The sequence below is a fragment of the Elgaria multicarinata genome, chromosome 3 (genome assembly GCF_023053635.1).
Source record: "Elgaria multicarinata webbii isolate HBS135686 ecotype San Diego chromosome 3, rElgMul1.1.pri, whole genome shotgun sequence".
Classification (NCBI taxonomy): Eukaryota; Metazoa; Chordata; class Lepidosauria; order Squamata; family Anguidae; genus Elgaria; species Elgaria multicarinata.
In genome coordinates this window covers 106,249,534-106,272,952 of record NC_086173.1, presented here as the reverse complement: position 1 = coordinate 106,272,952, position 23,419 = coordinate 106,249,534, and the positions used below count along the sequence as shown (strand labels likewise).

The 23,419-nt window shown below is 40.9% G+C and overlaps 1 protein-coding gene across 2 annotated transcripts in view; it reads right to left on the bottom strand.

Moving 5' to 3' along the window:
• The window catches only part of PRKCD (protein kinase C delta), a 90,104-nt gene extending 67,058 nt beyond the window's left edge, over positions 1 to 23,046 (bottom strand). The window contains exon 1 of one of the 2 annotated variants that reach the window (XM_063121168.1): positions 22,958 to 23,046. The gene's annotated coding sequence lies outside the window, so the exon portion shown is untranslated. Of the gene's footprint in view, positions 1 to 19,855; positions 19,876 to 22,957 lie in introns of those variants that run through there. The other variant, XM_063121167.1, reaches the window with a different exon arrangement.
• Between the last annotated feature and the right edge of the window lie 373 nt (positions 23,047 to 23,419).

Here is a 23,419-nt window from a genome sequence, read left to right as displayed (position 1 = left end):
CATTTGCCCCCAGCAGTGAACCAAAAATCCTGAAAGCAAATCAAAGAGTTTGATGTTTTACTTGATTCTAAGATTAAATTCATGACTCTTAATATATTTTGAGATTTCATTTTGGCTATAGCTGGAGGGGGATTTAGATGTAAGTAAACTAAAATGTAAGTAGTTATGATCCATGAACTAGTCACAGTGATACAATCTGAATTTGAAAGACAGATGATATTCAAAAACTAAAGATTCAGCTAAACAATTCTGGAACCTTTAGGTGAAACCAGAATTAGCAAAACTCTCAGGGCCAAACTAGATATGACGTTAATTGCTTGAATGCAATTAATACATATGCTTTTGTTTAGTTTAGTTTGGAAAAAAGGAGGCTAAGGGGAGACATGATGGAGGGGTACAAAATTATGCATGGTGTGGAGAATGTAGATAGGAGACATTTTTCTCCGTCTCTCAAAATACTAAAACCTGGGGGTTCAGGACAGATAAAATAAAGTTCTTCTTCACACAGCACATAGTTAAACTATAGACTTCACTACTACAAGATTGGTGGTCGTGATGGCCACTAATTTGGATGGCTTCAAAAGAGGGTTGGACAAAATTCCTGGAGGAGAAAGCTATCAATGGCTACTAGTTCTCATAGCTATGAGCTACCTCCAGTAGCAGAGGCAGTGGGAGGGTGCTTTTGCATTCATGTCCTGCTTGTGGATTCCTGGTCAACAGCTGGTTAGCCACTGTATGAACAGAATGCTGGACTAGATAGACTCTTGGGCAGGATCTACACTACTGCTTTAAAACGGTTTATAACAGTAGTGGTGACTGTTGGAGGCCAGGACACACTCCATATACAGTTTTCAAACTGTTTTCAAAGTGTCATATCCTGCTTGGTGTAGATCTGACCTTGCTCTGATCCAGCCATGGTTTTCTTATGTTCTATAAATAACAACCAGCCAATTAATGTCATGAATAGTTTGGCACTCAGTATTGAGATTTATCCAAGTATAGATGTTCATTTGTTGTTTCAGCTAGGGTGACCATATGACCGGATTTGCCCGGTTTTGTCCGGGTTTTGATGGCAAATCCGGGAGGGGGGAGGGGAAATCCGGATTTTTTTCCAAAGAGAAGCTCTAATGGGAATTAACAAAAATGCTTATAACTCCATCATTTTTTAAGATAAAGATATGAAACTTGGCACAATGGTAGCTCTTAGGAAGGGCTTTAGTCATACCAAATTTGAAACAGATCCGTTCATCCATTGATTTTTTAGGATTTTTTTTTAAAAAATTGAGGTTTTAAAATTATTATTTTTTAAACTGTCATTTTTAAAGATAAAGAGCTGAAAGTTGGCACCATGATAGCTTTTAGGTAGCGCTTTAGCCATACCAAATTTGAAACAGATCTGGGGCCAGTAGCAAACCCTGTTAACAACAATAGCCGCTTGCAATGAGTGAAGATACAGTCAGAAAAGATATTTGAGGGAAGGGGAGAATGTAACACACAGAGTATAGCAAAAGCTTCAAAGTACAGCAAAACCTACAAAAGTAGGAGTGAGTGAAGTTAATTTCAGATACATTGAATCTCTCACTTGTTCTTTATTTCAGTGATTTTAACATTAAGATGTTATGTAGAACAGATTTGTCTTAAATGTGTGCTGTAAAATCAGACATGTGACCAAGGCTATGTTCGGGTGGGCACGCCCCCTTGGTACTGGACACGCCCCCTTGGGGGCGACCATGTTGTCCTCCTTTTTGGTTTCCAAAATATGGTCACCCTATTTCAGCTATAACAAGGCACATTTTTTTAAAAAAAGTTTTGGCTTGTCATGTACAAGGGGGCACTGCTGGTGCACTCTACCTGATTACTCCTGCTGCAAGTGGGAGCACTTAAACAACAACCTTTCATCTATGGTTTTTCAGCATTATGTCCAAACCAAGACCTCTTGCTTACTTCTCTGGCTTGTTGGGGGAAGAGATAACCGAAGATGCAGTTTTAATGCTAGCTTTCTAGTTTCTATTCTTTTTGTTGAGCTTCTAATTGATTGTAATCAGAGATCTACTCCCACTCATACAACGCCTTGTTTTGAAAACTGTATCTGCTTCCTAATAAGAGCTCTTCATTGACATGAGAGTTCAGATGCATGCAAACACTCATTAAAAGCATGATTATAATTGTAAATTCATATTTTCTCTCTTTGTTATACATGCCCAGAATCCAGATGCTAATTCTGGTCTGAGCATAGCTGCCATAATGATGTTTGCTGTAATGTTTTTATTTCATGCAGAGTTAATCCTCATTTTCAAGTAGAACACCGGGGTCACCGACAGTCTAAAATGGACCTTTCTTGTCTGCAGCGTAACTATGATTCTATAATTTAGTTTTTCCATAATTTTTCATGTACTAGCTGTACATTAGTTTACATTATCTGTCCAACCTTTCTTGATTAGAGAGGAAGAACATTCACCATTTTATTGCCAATTTTGTGTAGAATTTTCATCTGCATAAATGGGTTTCTATGGAACAACCCCTAGTTAGTCCTGTTGTTTCTCAACAACTGAGCAAGTCAGCCTTTGCTCCTCAAATGCCAATACAAAGAGGCAACAACTCTTACAATGAAGGTGAACCCCACCTTTTCACACAAACTGGGGAGGAGGAACAATAATGACATTCAACACATTTGCTTCTCATGATTACTCTTTTTCTCCGTTCCAGAGGCTTCCTAACAATGTATACCTGTCACTAAACCACAACTAAACCAGGCGATTGGGAACTATGTTGTGAAAGAGCCAATAGTCCTTTGGCATGTTTACTAGGAAACTGTGGGTGGGAATCAACAATTTGGCCACAATAGATGTTTTGATAATTAAATAACTAAATTTATTCCTACTTCAAAGAATAATCCAGCCATGAAATGCCTGGTACCAATGAGTGGCTGCCCTTCTATCAATCCCATGAAAATTGTGAGAGTCTTGAACTTTGCGAGGGTTGCCTGTGAGTAAGATACTCTGCCTACCCTTAAACTGCATTTCACAGTTAAGAAATGTGTTCAGATGGATTATTTACCCATCATGGGTTATCATGTCATCTTTGGGATCTTTTTTAACCCACAATGAGTTATTTGTCCAAAATATTTGCTTGAAATTTGCCTCTAATAACCCCTATTGCACACCATGTGTTATTTAACCCACTGTGGGTTATTGTGTCAAGCACTGTGATTTAATTTGCTTGCCTATAGAGTCACGTGGCAAGAGAGAACCATATAGCTGCTGCTTCTCTATAAGCCCTTGAAGGTTTGCAGGATCAGGACCACACTTCATAGGTAGCCTTCCATAGTCAGGAGGCACCGGATCCACCTTCAAAATCATAAGCAAGTTCACCCAGGGGAGGGAAAATCCCAGGTGCACCAAATAGAGAATGGCACAAACCAACCTTTGGAAAATAAGCAAAACCAGCCAGAAATGTGCATTTCCCCCATAGTCTAAAGTGCACATTTGCACAGCTGTGAATTCATGCAAATGCAAATTCACTCAAATTTGCAATAGCGCAAATTCACATTTGTGTGAATTTGTACCTGCATAATTGTGTCCTTTTAGTGTATGGGAGAAATGCACATTTTTCGCTGGTTTTTCCCCTGCTTATTTTCTGAAGGTTTATTCATACCACCCCCTTTTAGATGCACTCCGGATTCCCCCGTGTATAATTGTACAGGGTTTTGAGGGTGAATCGGGTTCCTCCCCATAGAAGAGGCTGTGTATGAAGTTTGGTCCTGATCATGCAAACTTCCAGGGGTTTACTAGTGCCACCTCCTTTTTGGTGCACCTAGGATTTCCCCTCCTCCAGGTCTAATTGCACAGTGTTTAGTTGTTGGATCAGGTGCCTCCCAATTAAGAGAGGCTGTGTGTGTTGTCCTGATTGTGCAAAGTCCCAAGGTTTCATAGCCACCAACCCTTTTTGGGTGCACTTGGAATTTTCGTTCCTTGGTGAGTAGTTGTGTGGGGGTTTGATGTTGGACCCATCTGCAAACATCCAGCAATTTAGAGGTGAAACAGTGCCACTGTTTGGGCAGGAGTACTGTAGCAGGATAAGGAGCCAGACACCATTTTTGCTAAGGACAGCTTGACATTCACTGAAAACTGTCACCTAAAATGTCTCTTGATAGCTGGTAACAAGCTTCAACGTTTGTTGAATTCTTTCCTAGAATATGCATCTATGTATTCCCAAGGCCAGATTCAAAGCTAGTTAGGAAACATATGGATCATTTCAGGTTTTATTTGTAGAAAGGAATAATTTTACTGATCCTCTGAATGTAGTTCAGATACTTAGTCACTTTCGTTTTGGCAGTGGCATTACATCCCTGTACGGTATCCAGCTGAGTCCTTAAACAAACTTAAAATGAGGCTTTTCCTATAATTACCAAGTACATTAGGCATTGTTTTCCCCAGACATGTGGCATTAAAAGAAATGGCAGTCAGTTATTATACAATGTCTTCAAATGAAATGAATGCCTTCAGTCTTCTGAACATAGAGTTGAACTAGGATTTGAACACATGTCTTCCAGCTCAAATAAAATGCTTTTATCTACCAGACTTCACTAATGCAAAGCATACTTCCTTGGCAACTTCCAAAAGTTATTTGCTGATTATGTGGTTTAAGGCTATGGTCTTCAACAAGCTCTATTGGAAATAATGGGATTTCCTACCCCCTACCCCAAAGAAATGAGATTATGTTCAGGGTATATCAGCAGTTATAGTGTTTAATCTCAAAAACAAATATGTTCCAATTATTTATGGTGAAACTTCATACCAATAGAACAATTGATATTTCTTCCAACCATAAACATTCCTTACTACTTTCATGAATCAAAACCAGAATTAACTAAAGCACTTCAGGCTTTTTATTTTTAAAAGAAGCCTGAGTCTCAAATTACCTACTGTGTACAGAACATGCCCTATAGGAATTATTTGGAGACACTTCAAGTTTTAGGATTGAACGTTAACCTCAGGCTCTTCTACAGATTCAGGATGAAAATAATATCGTTAAGCACAGCACACATGATTTACAACAGCCTTCCCCAATCTGATGTCTTCCAGATATTTTGGAATTCAAATCCCATCAGCCTCAGCCAGCACAGTCAGGAATTCTGGGAGTTGTAGTCCAAAACATCCAAAACATCTGAAGAACACCAGGTTGGAGAAGGCTGTTTTACAATAAAATACTTTTGAAATGGAAAATCCATTTCACAATGCATGCTTAATAGAAACCATGTATGTTTTTGTCATGCTGCACATATACATTTTCTGAACTCAGTATTGACCTGAAACTTAACTGGTTAGTCCACATTTGTTTAGCTACTTAAATACAGCAATGAAAGCTAATACAATTTAAGGCAAATTCATAAACAGAGTTGGTAGTGATTATTAAGGGTCAGCGGTGTTAGCAAGGCTCCACCCCAGCCATTTATCCTGAGACCCCACAGTAATTCCTATTATTCCTTGAGCAAGCAAGTAGAGAGGCAACCAGCCCAGGCACACACTCCAGCAGAAGCCTAAGGTAGCGAGTGGTATCAAAGTGTTGGGAGAACAGAGCTGTGTGCAACCAGACAGCTGGCCTTAGCTAGCCTGCTCTCCTCAGTGTGGTGAAGGACACTGTCCCATCACTAGTGTTGGAGTAAAGTTTAGTTGCCAGTTTTGTCAGCCTCTGTACAAGGAATGGGAAGGTAATTATCTTGTCGTCTGCATCAGAAAGCAAATTATCTTGAACTAACTCTGCAATTAAAATAGTGTTTACACGGCAATAACTTTAGTCAAAAACTAGGGTTTTTGTTTTTGTTTTTTGGCAAGCTATTTGAGAAGTCAGTGGGAGGTGGTGGGACAGATCAATCTCATTTTGAAATGACCTGCTGGTATGCTATTCCTGCCTCACCCACGGTCACCTCTCAACTCCCACAAACACACTTCTCAAAAAGCCCTCTCACTCCTCACCACATTTCATCTGATATGGAGAGAACTGTAGATCCAAAAGGCTCCTGAACGGCTCCTGCCCGCATACATCCCTAACACTACTTAGAAGTAGCAAGAGACCACTGTTTAAAAGGTAGGAAAAGCACAGAGTGAGAAAGGGAAGGAAAAACAGGTAAGACTCTCATTTATTGATTTATTCATTCATTCTTTTAAAACATTCTGAGCCACCTTTCATCTTAAGGATACCAGGGTGGTTTACAATGGGCAATAATGAGGACGACAAATTAAAGGCAGCCAAAACAGTACAATAGAACATAAACGAAGTTTAAAAGGCTTGGGCAAATAAAGTTTTAACTTACTCCTGAAACAGTATTTTGTTGGTACTAGTTGTAACTCCAAGGGGAGGATATTCAATAATCAGAGTGCTACTACAAACAAGGCTCCACCTTGTTGCTATATAATGTACTTCACCAGGCTTGGGGGCCTAGAGAAGAGCCTCATCAGAAGATCCTAAGACAGAGGCAGCCTGAAATTCCCACATGTTCATATGCATCTCTCCTGTCCCTGCTCTCCATTCCTGTTCTGGAAATGATGATTTCTGAGAAGCAGAGAAAGTAGAGTGAAATGCCCAGAGTCCTCTGTCAAGACAAGGCTTGACTGGGGCAACTGGGGCTGGGGGCCAATTTACCGGGGAAAACAGGCACCTAGCGGTGATGGTCAAGCTTCGTTTTTTGGCCACTTGCTTTCCCCAGGAAGTCTAAAATCTTACGAGACTTCCGGCATCCCTGAGACTGCTGTGAAAACGCACCAGGCCCACCAGCAGCAGCGGCCCACCAGACCAGTGGTGGTGGCAGCAGCACCAGTGGGGCAAAGAGGTACGGAGCACGATCCTCCTTCTCCTGCCACAGTGTTGCCTGGAAAATGTGTTTTAAAATGTACATCCATAACTAAAACATTCAGCTTCACACCAGATAAATGGTTTTTAACAGACCTAGTTTTTTCCTCTGTGTTCAAATTCTTGAAAGAGGAGTGACAGACACCCACCCACACTCATCATGCACACATTATCTTCCAACTTGGGAGATGATACTGTGAAAAAGCTAAAGGGATGTGATTTCGTTCACCCTTGCCCTTCTTGCACTTCCAGGAGGACCGGGTATTCCAATTTGGGAAATTAGCTCATTTGTGCCTTTATTTCATTTTTAGTGTTCATTAAGTGTAAATTTACTTTAACAAACTACTAATTTCTTTAAGGTTTCAAATGGGCATAGTGTACAAAGTACATTCAGAAGAGAATTTGAAAGAGGCTAGAACCCACCCATTCCATAGCTTGGGAGGATGTTACCTTAACATTATGAACTTTGCTTTATTTTGCATTTATAATTGTGATGCAGAAGGGAGGGACATATATATATCTTCCTGCTTTGTTCCCTTTATCCTAATAAATTTCTGACCACTTCTCCAGATAAAATTACTATCTGACCTAACACATTAATAGGAAAAAAACAAACTCCTGCCCTTGTTTCAGTTCTGGTTTTGCGGATTTGTTTTTTCTTGGCTTGTGGTGCTGCCATTCTGGTTCCATCTGTTCCATTAATTAGTAGTAGCCCATTCTGCTGGGTGACAAGGAATCCAGAAGTAATGAAGCTATTTTGGTTACAGCAAACAGCAGGTTTTTTTTTAAAAAAAGGTTGCCATCAGTTGTTTCATACTGATGATGTTTACGTGGTAGCTAAAATATTTTATATAAATTTCTTGCAAAATTGAATTAGGCTATCCTTTTGTATTTTGTTAGCTTTTTAAACACTGCCTTTGGATGCCACCATGTATAATTACTATACGACAAAAGTATAACAAAATCAGAATAAATAGATCAAAAGGTAAAATCAGTCCAGCAAAAATTATAAAACATCATGAAAGCATTAAATTGTGTTCATTCAAAGCCAACAAATGGCTTCTCAAATAGAAATGTTCCAGCCAAACTTGTGAAAAGGCAAGTGACATTTCCAGTTCCCCCCCTTTAAAGTTAGATCTATTTAGAGAAGTTTTCCCCAGGCTGTTGCAGCTCCCAGGATTTCTGACTCTTAGGCCTTTGCTAGACCAGGGGTTATCCTGGGCTGATACCTAGGATTGCCCGTGCAGGGGATCCCGGGCTCTGTGCAATTACTCATGAGGAGCCGGGAGCTGCGCATGGGGCACAGGGTGGGGAGAGCAGGGAAACCCTTAAAAAAAAAACACCTTACCTTGGCGCACGAGCGTTTGTGCACTTTGTTCCTTTAAAAAAAATAATGGCAGACGCGACGGCTCTCTACTTGAGTCGCCTCGCATTACGTGTAGATGAGGGCGGGATCTTGTGTTATTGACAACATGAGATCACCCCTCCTCCATCCTGGGATATCCGGTAGGTCTAGCAAAGGCCTCAGCCACACAGGCTGGGACTGAGGGCCCTTGAAGTCTATAGCAATTGGAGGGCGCCAGGTTGTAGAAGACTGATTTAGAGCATGTTTCAGTAGTCCAGGGCATGATGGGCATTTTTGCAGCCTTATCTATTTCCTTAGAGCTTCTTTTCTATTATTGTTATGGCTAAAGCAACAGATTATAAATATATTCTAGGCAGCTTGAAATTTCTTGAGAGGAGTTGAGGGGATTCAGTTAGAGTCTGTTGTAGAAGTTAGATTCAGTGAGGTTGAGAAATGAGTGAAGAGAGTTTGAGACTGTTGCTTTCAGAGTTAGTGACAGGAATTTAGTGATATCATTCATGAGATAAGATTGTTTAACTTGTTTCAACAATAATTTGTATGTTCTTGGAGAACTACTATACCTGCCTCTTCTGCAAATGTGAAGTCAGTTTCTACAGGTTCTTTTGCCTATGCATGACAGAAGTTTCTTCATAATCTCATAGGTTTATTGTGTGGCTGGTTGTGCACACAGCAGCTGGGTGTTCAAAATGCTACCCACAAAGTACTTCTAAGACTCTTGATTCTCTTGTTGTCCAGCCGCAGCACAACCTGATGCCCTCCATAGATGCTGGATTTCAACTCCCAGCATTCCTCACCATTGGGGCTGATAGGAGTTGAAATCCAAAACATCTGGAGAGCACCAGGTTGGGGATAGCTATTGTTGGCAATAATAGGCTGACCATGTGGAATGGAGGACAGAGCTCCTGCATCCTTAGCAGTTGTATAGAAAAGGGAATTTCAGCAGGTGTCATTTGTATGCATGCAGCACCTGGTGAGAGTCCCTGTTCATCACAACAATTAAGGCTGCAGAAGCCCTGCCTAGTGTGACCAGATACAAAAGAGGGCAGGGCTCCTACAGCTTTAACTGCTGAAATTCTCTTTTTAAAAAATTTATTTAAAACATTTATATCCCGCCCTATATCAATAAGATCTCAGGGCGGCGTACATACAGGAGCCCTGTCCTCCTTTTCATCCTACTTTTAAGAAAAATAAGATCGACTGAAAAGTATTCCTGGGCACATTGGGAGGAAGAGTCTTAAAATTTATACAGCAACTAAAAATAAATGTTAATTTCTGATACATTTAATGTCTTACTTGTTCTTTAGTTCAGTGATTTTAACATTAACACATTATGTAGAACAGGTTTGTCTTAATTGTGAGGTGTAGAATTAGACATGTGACCAAGGCCATGCCCCCTTGACAAGAGCATTCCAAACTGCTACTGCCACAGTTCACTAGCTGGCAGATCTCTGTTTCTATGATCTGATTGTTCTAGCAGCCCGACCCCAAGTGTTCCCCGGCAGTGTCCTCTGTAACCTCTCCAAGTGTCAAACACTGTATTGGTCGGGTGAAGACAGCTGTGCAGGATTGTCATTTTGCCTTGTGTGCACCCTTGTCAGGGGATGTGTTGTATAAATTTTTGCTCCATTCCTACAAACTTCCATGGAGTTATACCTGCCACCCACTTTTGGGTGAAAAAGTGCTTTCACTCTCATGGCTTTGTCAGTGCACAGGGTTTTCAATGGGCCTCATATGCATCCCTACTAGGGGAGACTATGTATGAAGTTTGGTCCTGATCCTGCAGACTTCCAAGGGTTTATCTGCACCACCCGCTTTTTGCCCGGTTTATCTGCACCACCCCAGGGGGTTCGCTCCTTTATGTGCAATCATGGCTCATCAGGTGCTTCCCAACTAGGAAAGGCTGTGCATGACATTTGGTCCAAATCCTGCATAATTCCAGCGCTTTAGAGCAATCATCCTCTTGTTGGAGCGATGCTGGGAGCACTGAATTAACCTCTACCTTCTCATTGGGACATTGTTGAAGGTTAAAACAGACTGCTGTGATGTTGTCAATGGGTAAAACAGCACCAATGCTGGGGCAGGAGGACTGTAACTGGACAGGGGGCAGGAGGATCACTCAGATTACACACAGTAGCTCATTTGTCTGTTCATGTGGGGGATAACAGTATCTTATTTTCAACATAAGCTACTGTGAGTAGCTTATTAACCCATCATGGCTTAAAGAGACGTCCAAATGCAGCCAGTATGTCCTTTAATAGAACTTTCTTTTAAAAAAAAATCTTTTTGAATTTCATTTTGAGGCCCAACTCACAATTCCTCCCAAACCTGGGATATGACCCTTCCATACACAGACAGGGTTCCTTAGGAGCATTACAAAGCCCTGCTTTTGACCACTTTGCTGTGTGGGCACAACAGAAAGTGGAGAGATTGATTGTAATATCCAGATGGGCTGTGTACATATACATCAAAGAAAGAAGAGGTAAAACTGGTGCCTTGTTGAGATCCCTACATGCACACCAAAGATGGAGTATAGCCTACCCTCTGGAGATCTCTACATGCATGGACACAGTCCACATTATGCCCTTGTAGCTAGCAGCTCTGGGTTACTTATGTTTTGATCACAAGCTTCCTTATCTCTTCATTTGAAATAGCTACTTTCTCAGAAGTAATTCTTTATCTCAGTCACAAGGGTGTGGGAGCGAAATTGTGCTAGTTTCAATCCATAGCAAGTTAGCAGCAGACATGAGACTAATTTAAGGAAACCTAAAGAAACTGTTTTAAAGACACTTTCAGGGGTTTTTTTAAGCTTGTGAAACATTTGTAAAGAAACGAAGAAAAAACACCTAAATTCCCAGCTTTGAACATCTTACTAAATGAATTTCCAGATAATTAAGCAGGCCTCTAGAAAGCATGAGTAATGAAATTGGAATGTTGCATTCCAGATAAACATAGTTCAACAGTACTTAATAGTGTTGTATAATTTAGAAACCTATGCTTTAGAAAAATGGTGGTTTGGCATGCTATATTAAAAAGCTAAATAAAAAATCCTCAATTAGCCATGACGCTCATTACGTGATGCTAGGCCAGTCAAACTCTCAGCCTAGCTTACTTTCATAGAGTTCTTGTGAGGTAAAAATGGGTGGGTGGTGGTGGAAGGGGAGAGAATAACCAGGTTATGATGAACTTTCAGGGGAAAGAAGCCATCATGGCTTCTCCCTCCACTCCCTCATGTGGAGTGCATGTGACCACTATTTGCATAATCCTCCACGATGCAGCACGGGTTGGTGTGCCATCCAATCCAAGCATAGCAAGGGTGGCTTCAGACTCACCCTACAATCCACTACATGCAATCGAGCTTGCAGGGTGGGTACGAAGCTACCCTTGCCACACCACGCATTAGGTTTTCAAGACACACCGACCTGCACTGCATCCTGGGGGGATTATGCAAATGGTGCTGTACACAATGGCTTCTCCCCAATGTGTGATCGTCCAAGCACACCCACTATGTATACAGGCTTGAGTTCATTGGAGAGGGAAGAGGAGAATAAAAGGTTAATAAAATCAATCATTTGTTAACATCTTTTAAAAACTGTATCATTTCACAATAATAGTTTTCTAATTTGTTTTTTAAAGATATTAATAACACTATTTTGTTATTAAACCTGTTGATATCTTTGTTGTTCTTAAAACATGAATGCATAAAAATATTTTAATAATTGACCAAATCTTATTTGATTAGTCACATCCCCAACACTAATTTGTACATTGTTTGTCTCCCCCTTCCCATTTATCTTAAACCCCAAGTGCTAAATTTCTCATGTACCAGAATGCACATTTCCCCTCTGCCTTCTTTCACTATGGGAAAACAATTTCCCATAACTACTCAACAAGAAGCCTATCTAATGCAGCCTTCCCTGACTTGCGACCCTCCAGATGTTTTGGTCTTCAACTCTTATCATTCCTCAACATTTGTAATGCTGGCTGGCGCTTAAAGAAGTTGTAGTCCAAAATATCTGGAGGCTACAAGTTGGAGAAAGCTGATCTAATGAGTTTAGAAGGCTTCTAGAAACTCTCCTATTTGAAATCTTTCTGTTTAGTGGTTAAGAGAATAGTACTGGATTAAGCTCTTGTTCACTATCACTTCTAGAAATGTAGCTCAGAGCAGTTTAACACATACAGTTGTATTCATGCAGGCTGTACTCAGATATTATTATGGCGGGAAACCAAGAAGTCACAACACCTAAATGTTGAAATTTGAGTCAGATAATTTATTTTCTTTGGATGAACTATACTGAAAGTAATCTAGAACAAAAGCAGAATAAAACTGATAGTAAAATACACAATGGGGCTGCACCAGCACAATCATGACTACTGTGAAGTCTCTCAAATAAGGCCATGAATAAGAGTGTATGTATGAACGTACACTCCTGTGCTGCTTAAATTTTCATTTTATGAAGGCAACATTACGTCCTTCTTTGCTTGTTCAGCTGGCCTTCAAAAAAATGCAATAATTCAAAGGACATTTTACAAACAGTGTGTAGCAAAAACTGACTTGCAGTCTAATTCATAACAGCTTTCCTAGGTAGCCAAGTTCTGAATATGTTGTTGCCTGCTCTCGGACATTAAATATGCTAGAGAAATATATTAAAACATTTCTTTAATTATGCACCTTTGGCATACACACCATAATTAAAACACAGTTGTTGGCCCAGACATGATAAGAACTGCAACTATGTTGATAAAGTTTGACTACTGAAAAGTGTCATATTAGTATAGCTAAATACTAGAGTACTACAATGTGTTTTACATGGGACTGCCTTTAAAAATGGCCTGAAAAGAGTGGTTGGTCTAAAATAGGGCCTCAAGATTATAAACTAGGACTGGGCAATTTGATAATATTATACCTGTGCTTTGACAGCTGCACTAGCTCCCAGTCCATTTCCAGAACCAATTTAAAGCCTTTAACAGCTAGAGAGCATTTTATCCAAAATATCTCTTTATCCTGTATATAATTTCCTGAATATTTAGATACTCTTCAGAGGCCCTACTCTGAGGGTACCTCAGAAGTGGCTAAGTACTAGGGAGAAAGTCTTCTCAGAGAAGGCCTTCCCTGGGGAGGCTATTCCAGCTGTGGAACAGTCTCCTTAGGGAAGCTCACCTTGCACCTTTTTATTGTGTTTTCAGCACCAGAGAGGAAGGCCATTTTATTTTCTCAGGCTTTTAAAATCTGTGATCTTAAAATACCCAACTGCTAGTATATTATGTACTTTTAAGCCTACTATGCATTTGATTGTACATTACTATCTTCTGCAATGTTTACGCTGCACTGTTCTTACAATGTTTTTAATACTGCATTTTATCTTTGTGAGCCACCCAGAAAACTGTATTATTGTGTGGACAATATAAATGCAGTAGGTAAATAAATAAAATATTCATATTTAGAGGCAATCAAGGATAAATAATCTGCCTCAGATGGCAATTTAGAGATGGAAGATGTTGAGCTAATTTTAAAGGAAAGGCATAGCCCAAAAAACCTCCCTGTGCAATATCACAAATGGTAAAAGCAGCATATGAGAAGTGCAATGCCTCGTTCAAGAGATTTTGTCATGACATTAGATTAAGCATCCAAGGACTCAAATGAAAGGAGTCATTATTTTAAGATTTGTAGCCTACTAGAGTCCAGGCAGAGTTAATTCAGAGTTTACTCAGAAGTAACATTGGAATTCTATACAGCTTTTGAATTTATGGGACTTACTTCTGAGTAAATATGCATAGGATTACAATGTAAATTCTGAGTTGAATGGAGTTTCTCACCTAGCACTTACTATATTGTGAAAGCAATACTCCATTTAACAGGGAGTGTGGAGGAGAAAATGGAAGAAAGACCTCCCGTTATTACCACAGCTAGATGATTAGAATTTCTTTTCTAGCTTGGAATACAAATTAATGAGAGAGATATTTTATTTTTGTGTTTTTGGGATTGTTGCTAAAGCATAGCTCCCTACCCACACTCACCCTGAATTTCCTTCTTTTTGCATGTTTGGGAACATCCAGGTTTTTTTTAATGTTTTGATGGGAAAGTGAACTGTAAAATGCATAATCAAGAGACCTAATGCAGTTGTTTCAGTGTACTAGAATGTACAGAACAATTTGGGTTTGAATGGTCTGTATAACGTGGAGGAACTGATCTTTTCATATATGCGTGGTACGTGGGTGGTGGTAGTGAGAATTGGTCTGTCGCAGTGAGAGTTGGATTATGCCTTTGGTCACTTTTACAGCCCAGTCCCATGCTTTATTTTTTATTTATCTTTATACTCATTTATATCTCATATTTGAGGGTACAGCCTTAACAAACCAGCTTCTATAATAATAAAAAATGCACTAGAAACAAAAATATCTAGACATTATAAAAAGAGCCTATTTTAAAAACAATCCAAAACAAAAAACAGCGGTTAATTGAAATACTAATAAAACAGGAGCAGATATTCCAATAAATAGTACTGATTTTTTTTAATAATAATAGCATTGCAATCATTTTAAACCAGCAGAGTTTCATTTAAAAGACAGCAGTCCAAAACAAATACGTGTTAAAAGCCCGCTAAAACGTTTGCAGTATTGGAGCCATGTGCACCTCAGTGGAAAGGGAGTTCCATAACACAGAAAAGGTCCTTTCTCTCTTTCATGTGCACAAATGAAATCAATCTCACTTGCAGGTAGGGCCTCTGAAGCACATCCAAATGCTCAGGCAGATTTGTTCAGTGTAGGGAGTCCTTCAGATAACCTGGGCAGGATCTACACTACTGCTTTAAAGCGCTTTATAACAGTTTTGACAACTGTTGGGGCCTAGGACACACTCCATATACAGTTTTCAAAATGGTATCAAATTGCTTTAAAGCAGTAGTGTAGATCCCTGGTCCCCCCCTGGTCCCAAACTGTTTAGGCAGTGCCCGAAAAGTCAATTGGGCCTGAAAATATACAAGCAAGCAGTGGTAAGTGCACTAGTAAGGAGAGATGTACAGAACTGGCATTCTATGTTCTAACCACCTGGCTCTAATCAGCACCCTGGATACCTGCATTCTGTAGCAGCTGATGTTTTTGAACCAGTATGCGTAATTCTGAAGGGGATCAGGCTATTAGTACTATGTGAGGATCATTTCAGTTTATCACCTGCCTTGATAGAAATGCCCATTGTCAGGTGTTCAGGGTCACCAAATGACTTTTTCGGGTGCTTTTTGACCACTACAATACAGACCACCACTTTGACAAAAAAATGTAAGTGCACTAAAGGGCAGCAAGCACTACTTCATTTTTTCACCTCAGGCAGTAATATTTCTTCAACTGTGACTGGCACAGACGTAACGCTGCCTGATGTCATACCTATGGCATGGTTTGACCTATGGTTTGGTTTGGAGATTGCTAACACCTCTTCCTCCTTCCCTTTTGCATTCAAATATTCCCTCCCTTTCATTAGAGACAACCACCCTGAGCAAGCAAGTTCCAAAACAGCTTGAGTCATCAATATCTCAAGTCTGATGCGGACATAATGCTAAATCTAGTTAGTTCTGGAAATGAATGTAGGGGGGTGGGGAGGGAATTCATGTGCAAGAGAAGAGAGGGAGAATCACTTAAGCCAGTGGTATTTTCCCAATCTCTTAACCATGGTTAGAAAATTGGGCAATGTTTTGTCTGCACTAGGGCTTAGCAAGTACTTTGAACTCATGGAAAGAAAATGCAGTGAACGAATTAGAACTGACATGTGCTTTTTTGTTTTGGCTCTGTTCACTGTTAACGGGCACCTAAAGCTGTCTCATAAGTTTGCCTTTTTATAGTTTGGCAGCTTCCTACCTGTTTAAAAGAACATAATCATAAGGAAGACTGTACAGACTTGGGGTGCAGTGTAAATTAAATGTTTTAGCACACAATCCTTTCCATGTTTGGACAGAAAAAAGTCCTACAACTCCCATTATGCTTCAGAAATCATGGGTGACACGAAAGATACTAGGAGTTGTAGGACTTTTTTCAGACTAGACATGTAGAGGATTACCTCTTTAGCAATATTTTAAATTGTGATAGTAAATGCACCAATACAGAAACCTTAGTTTTACGTGGCTATCACAGTACATTTCTAACACTATTGATCACGCTATAAACACCACATGAAAACAAGCTAAATGTGCCCCCAAAAGTGCTCTTCTATTTGAAAATACATTACCGAGTATTATGGTAAACAAATTGCACAGCTCTCCAAACTCACAAAACTAAAATACCTAAAACCAAGTTTCTGTTTATGTGAATGTGCCTTCAAATTCTGTTAGTGAAAACTGGTGATACTTTTACAGTAGCCTGCCAGCAGCAATCATATGTAAACAACTGTATGTGTACCTCATTGGCATACTGATAGAGGATTGCTCTCAAGGGCTGTGTTTGTCCATTAATGTGTACAATCCATGAAAACACACACACATGGGTGCTTGAAATTCTACATCCACTTGCCTAAGAGTAAGCCCCACTGAACTCATTAGGATTTACTTTTAAGTAGACATGTATAGGATTGCACTGTAAGAGATGTAGATTCACAACTACCATTGCAAGATCCAGTTCAACTTACTGAAGCATCTAAATGGAAGATACCACATGCAAATCTTCTAATCCTCCCATTCCACGAATTATTTGGCAGCCAATGTAGAAACTTCCTCTTAAGAACTGGCAGACATTCCAAAACTGCCCTAAGAAACTAGTGCCAATATGAGCTTACAGTTCAGAACTTTTCTTGAGTGATACAATTTATTTATATCCTTTCAGATTGGACATATACTCTGTCAATTCAGAAATAACATATCATTGCTGAATGACATGATTTTACCAATACCTTACAAAGTACCCATCTTTTAATAATAATAATAATAATAATAATAATAATAATAATAATAATTTAACAAGTTAAGTTTTCGTTTGACTAGCATAGGCAGAGTCATAGTCTGTCATGGGCAGTAGGTTGTGTGGGAGAATGTGAAAAAGCCACTGTGTAAGAGAATTGAACAGAGGGTTGCACATTATAAATCAGCAGTATGATCCCAGGGTACTTTAAGGATCAAGACGACAAAAATGAATTTGGCATCAAATGGCACATTCACCCAGTTAAACTAATACTGATAGAGCAGCACTGAAACTCTTCATTTATCATTAAAGAATGACTCATCATTTGCGCATGCATTCTATTTCATACGATATGATTAACTCCTGAAAACCTCATATTTATAATAAAAGATTTTTATGTGCTGTTGGCAGCTGGCAAAAGCAAAAAGAAAGAAAGAAAGGAAACTACAACGGAGATACCAAAGAAAGCCAACGGCAAAGGGGTAGAACAAAAAATGATATTTAGTATGATAAAATAAATCTGACACGGGTCCGAAACAAATCAGATTTGTTTTATCATATTAAATAACATCCTTTGTTCTACATCTTTGCCTCTCTCTCTCTCTCTCTCTCTTTTGGGCATCTCTGTTGGCAGATGGCACATGACTATCTACAAGTGCCAGGAGTAGTACCACCAACTTCCTTAGGACTACAATTGGGCCAATTCACACATCACAGTGGCAAATCATGAGTTAATTAACCTGGTATTTGTTGGGATGTGCATTGAGCACAATCTGCTTCCACTTTATGTCAACAACCTAACAACCTCCAATGAGAAAGATATAAAGAAATAGAAAGGCATTAGGAAGTTGCATCACTATACTCATAGGGCTGTCAACCAATTAAAGACATTAGTATTTTAGTCAATTGACTGAATCTGCATTGAATTTACTTAGGAATAAAAACAATACTACTGAAGTAAACACAGAATATTTTCAGATAATACACATACTCACAGCATAGCCTAACTTAAAAGTGGTATTCTCTTAAAAGTGTAAGGAAGGAAAGCAATGCCTCTTCTAAGACAATCTGCCAACTGAATGAAAAATAATTATCATTTTTAAACAATTCTGCTGCCCAATTAACTGAGGACACTTCAATTGTTCTACTAATTGTTATAGCCTATGAGTAAGGCCAGCTCTGAATATTTTCACTCTCTTAGTGAGGTATCAAACTGGACTCTTCTTTCCTTTCATTTCTGTATCCCTATAGCTAAAGATCCCAGGCTATAGGTTCTTTCTTAGCTGCTCTTTGTCCCTTGTTCACCAAACATCAGTTCTGTCTATTTCATGCCTCTTAATTAACCCAGGTCTCCAGGTAAAGTAGTCTTGCTCCTCTATACAAATATAATTGCTCCTAGGAAGAATAATTTCACACTCCTTCGCTTTGTTCTATTTCTCTTCGTCAGGTGAGGCTATGAAAGTGCTGAATCATTGCCTGAATGTATTAATGGGTTGGATGAAAGCCAATCAATTAAAGCTGGATTTTGACAAGATTGGCTGGTATGGACAGGTTTATGCAAATCATGCCAACCTTATAAGAACTCCATTGACTGCCTGCTCCCTTTCAGATCCAATTGAAGGTACTGGTTCTCATCTTTAAAGTCCTAAATATCTTGAAACCTGAACACCTGAAGGAACACTTTTTCCCTACTGCCCAGGCTTTAAGATCTTTTCCTGAGGCCCTAATCATCTATTCTACAACAAAGGGCAGGGCTTTTTTCAGCAGTGGCATCCTAGTTACGGAATGTACTGCATAAAACATTTTTATTTACTCAAGTATTTTAACTTGCTGTAAATGTTAAGAGTTTAACATCTGTTGTTTTTATTGTATTGAGACACGAGATGCTATACACTGTGCTGGTATTTTAATGAAGGGTAATATATAACTCTTCTCTAAACAAACAAACATTGTCTATAATACTAGGCATTAGTTCCTTACAGCATCCCCAACCATTCACATGCCTTGGAGACAGGAATGCACTGCTGTTCCTTAGTGTAATGGAACTGTACAAGTGGACTACTTGCAAAGTACAAGGTGGTGCTTCAGTTGCTATCACCAATGCTAAAGCAGATTTATAAGCTCAGGCTGCCAGAAAATGGGACTAGTCCAAATTAAGGAAATGTTAGTGTTTAATGAGTAACAACATCAAGACTGCAATCCTCCCAATGATTCACATTAGTACCATCGAAGACAATTTGACAATTGCAGAACAAAAAGGTTAGCATACTAAGTAGTACTTAGTATGCTAACTTTGAATGGTTTTAATTTTTATACTTTGATTTTATATACTTTATACTTTTAAATTTTTATACTTTAATTTTATACTTTGAATGGTTTTAATTTTTGTGAACCGCCCAGAGAGCTCCGGTTATTGGGCGGTATAGAAATGTAATAAATAAATAAATAAATAAATAAAATATTTCTCACTATGCTGCATTATTAAATTTGCTGAAAAATCACTGAATCACCTTACAATAAACATGTGAGACAGATGTGTATAGATTATAAATGCTGTTATATGCCAGGTACATGCATTAACACACTAAGCGGCAGATATTTATTTACTACATTTATATGTTTCCTTTCCTAATAGGTGCTCAAAGCGTACTACCTGCCCATTTTAGCTTCACAACAAACCTGTGAGGTAGGTTAGGCTAAAACATGGGGCATGTCTACACCACAGGGTGTAGAGGGAGGGAGGGTGAAGGATCGTGGACTTACCGGCTTCTGCGATCCTCTGTGGGTGTCTTGATGGTCGTGCGACATCACAGAAGGACGTCGCAGCTGCCATTTAAAAAAGACGAAAAACAAGGAAGAGTGCACTTGCACTCCAGTGCAAAAAGTGATTTTTAAAAAAGAAAACCCGACCCCGCTCCCCACCCCTGATGGGCACGGACTGCTGCCGTGCAGCTCCATTCCCATTTCAAGTGCCCCACTACTCACAGGGAGGATGGGACAACCCAGGAGCAGTGGCCACACAGCCCTTGCTCATGGTATGGTCCCAGAACCATGGAAAAGTCGGGGTTTCCATGGTTCCGTATATCCTGGGAAAGTCCCTGGTCATCCTGGGTTGCCCCCGGGGATCCCTTGTGTGTCATTTGGATGCACAAGGATGATCCAGGTGCTACCCCAGAATATAGGGCTGGTCTAGACATGCCCATCGTGTCTGGCCCAATGTTAACTAATGAGCTTCACGAACCTGGGCCTGCTCAATCCTAATCTAACCACAACACCACACTGGCTCTCATGTGTTTCCTTTATTCATCACCATGTACTTTCCGTTATGTGTTTTTATAATTTAAGCAAAACTAGAAATGTGTTCATCATATTGGGTTTGTGCAGTGAATGCCCAAACCCTCTTCATGGTTACTCAGATGCAAGTCCCACTGACACAATGGAGGTTGCTCTCAGGAAAGCAAGCATCGGATTCAGCCCAAGGGTAAATAAATTGCTTTTTTAATATACTACGTCACCTTTCCATTATCCAGATGGTACAGAATTGTCACCATCTGCATTAAATTTAAAGACAACCAAATTGCACAAATCCACAGTATTCTCAGATCTTTATGGGCTAAATTATGAACTCCTCCATACATGCTCCCCAGAGGCAGCTTGCTACACTTCCTGGAACTAATTATTTTATGGCCCAAGCCTAGACTAACAGTTATTTGTACCATTCAGCCATTTTATTTAGAAATATAATTGCTACTGTGACAGGAAGCAGCAGCATATTGCTCAATGCACAGGTTTTCTTTTGCAGTACAAAAATGACATCTCTGGAGGAACGGAATAATTTATGCTAGTGTATCTTGTAAGTGGCCAACCTGGAGCATGTGTGCTGCACACTTGTACAAAAGCAGAAAGGGCTTTGTGTCTGGTTACATATTACCATAGCGTGCACTGGAGTGGTGTTATTACACACTTTGAAGCTCATTTGGTGCTTCTGTTAAGAAGTTTGACCACCATTACTATATCTGCCTGAAACACCAGAGAAATTTCCAAGCAACACTGGTACAGCATCATGGTGAATATAATTAGCACTTCTATCATGGATTGTGTTGACAGGGAAAATGGAGTTGGTTGGAGGAGGCCAAATGGACATCTAGTCCAACTCTCTGCCCAAGGAGAGGGTTACTCACCCACCACTGATGACAAGAGTCTACCACAAGCAGAAAACAAGTGAACAATAGAAACGTATTAACAAATAGCAAATAACCTGAGATGACTAATATAAGCAAATCCAACCATACAAGGCATGGGAAGGCAAATACCCCTCCACCCCAAAATAAAACAAACAGGTATAAACACTAACCAAGCCGGTTTTGTGAGATGGGGAACTTTCGCTAATCCTTATCACTGAACTACTCAACATGCTGTTTCTAGATGTAGTAAAAGGATGTATTGCGATCCTAATGGACGACAACTGAGGTTTCAGAACAGAACACAAAATATATGCCATAAACCCAATGAATACAGCAGTGATACAGCTGGCAATTATCTGCTGGTGCAGCAAAGAGCAGGCTTCTAGATAAACACTGCTAGGGGTGTTATCTGCTGCTGTCCTTTAAACGTCTAATATCTGTCATAAGAACATAAGTGCCATGCTGGATCAGACTGAGGGTCCATCTAGTCCAGCACTTTGTTCACACACTGGCCAACCAGCTGTTGCCCAGGGACCCACAAGCAGAACATGGTGCAACAGCACCTCCCCACCCATGTTCCCCAGCAACTGGTATACATAGGCACAATGCCTCTGATACTGGGTAGCACATGGCCATCAGGACGAGTAGCCACCGATATCCTTCTCTTCCAGGAGAGAAGGATATCTTGCCACTATGTTTTCTGCATACTGTTGTAGCGTTTATTTATTTATTTATTACATTTTTATACCGCCCAATAGCCGAAGCTCTCTGTTCTTTCAAGATAACCAACCTTTTCTACAAATACTAAGCCGCAGAGGCTAGATTTCCAATTTTACTGAACAACACCAGCAGCAGCTTTTGGAAGTGCTTTCTGATGAGCCTGGAGTTTCACATCCCAAATATGTTTCAATATTCCCTCCACCCAAAGAGGGTTCATTTAAGAATTCATTCATGACAGAACTCTGAGAAGTGGGTAGAGAACATAAATGTTGCCAACACACACATGCAATGAGCTGCAAAGAGAAACAAACTTCCATCAACGACTCAGCCCTTCACTCCTTACTGAGGCAAGAATTCGATGTGCATGAATTTGGCAGAACACGTAAAGAAAATATGGAGGCTCTTAAAACGAGGAAGTTCGAGTGAAGCCAACCCTCCGGCAGATGTTACACACACCATCTCTGTTCGAGTCCGCAGTTGTGCAACACACACACCCCTCCCCATCGGCATGACCCGGTAAACTCTTGTCCTGTCCCGGACTCCCCTGGATTGCAAAGGGGGAAGCAGGAACGAGGGAGCGGGAAGCTCGGAGGCGCTCCTTCCACCCAAGTGTGTCACCCAACCCAAAGCGAAAGGCGGGAGCCAAGCTCGCCCTTCCGAGGGTGGAACTCGAGCTACTTGGGAGTCCGAGCGCGGAGCCGGGCTCCTTCACCTCCGGCTGGAAGGAGCAGAGAGATGTTCAGCCTTTTCATGCAGCCCCTCAGCGCCGGAATGGGGTCGGGTGAGGGAGGGCGGATGACGGAGCGAGAGAATGGGCGGCTGGCTCGGAGAAGGAGGGGGAGCAGCGCCTGCCCTGCTTCCTCATTCACCACGGGGCCAGGCGAAGCAGGAACTCCCACGCCGAGCGCCTTTGCCCTCCCGCCCGCCCCTGCCAAGGAAGCCTCCCCGCAGGTTAACTCACCCGTTGCCTTGCGAGGGTCCCGAGCGCAAGAACTGCACGGCGCTCCGAGGCCGTGAGCGCCGCTTTGTAAAGTGAGCTGTCCGTCGAGCGGGAGCGGGGCTTGCCTCTGCCCTGCCCGGCCCGCCCTCTCTCCCTTCGCGCGCTTGCACCGCCCCTCGCCGCGCGCTCCGCCTCAACTCTTGCCGGACGCGATCACCTGCTGCCGCGGGGACTCCCACCGGAGGAGAGGGCGAGAAGGGCGCGGGGCTGGGGAGCGCGCGCTGCACTAATTCCCTCACGAGGGAGGGAGGGAGAGCCGGGAGTTCCCTGGTTCACGGTCCGTTCCCAACTGGGAGCGAAGCCGCAGTCACTTTGAGCCTGGCATGCCTGCTGTTCTCACTTTTTCTTCCTCTTTCTGTGCCTAATTCCGTGCCCTCTCTCTCTTCCCCGGCCTCGCCGCAAGGGACTCTCCCAGGCGAAAGC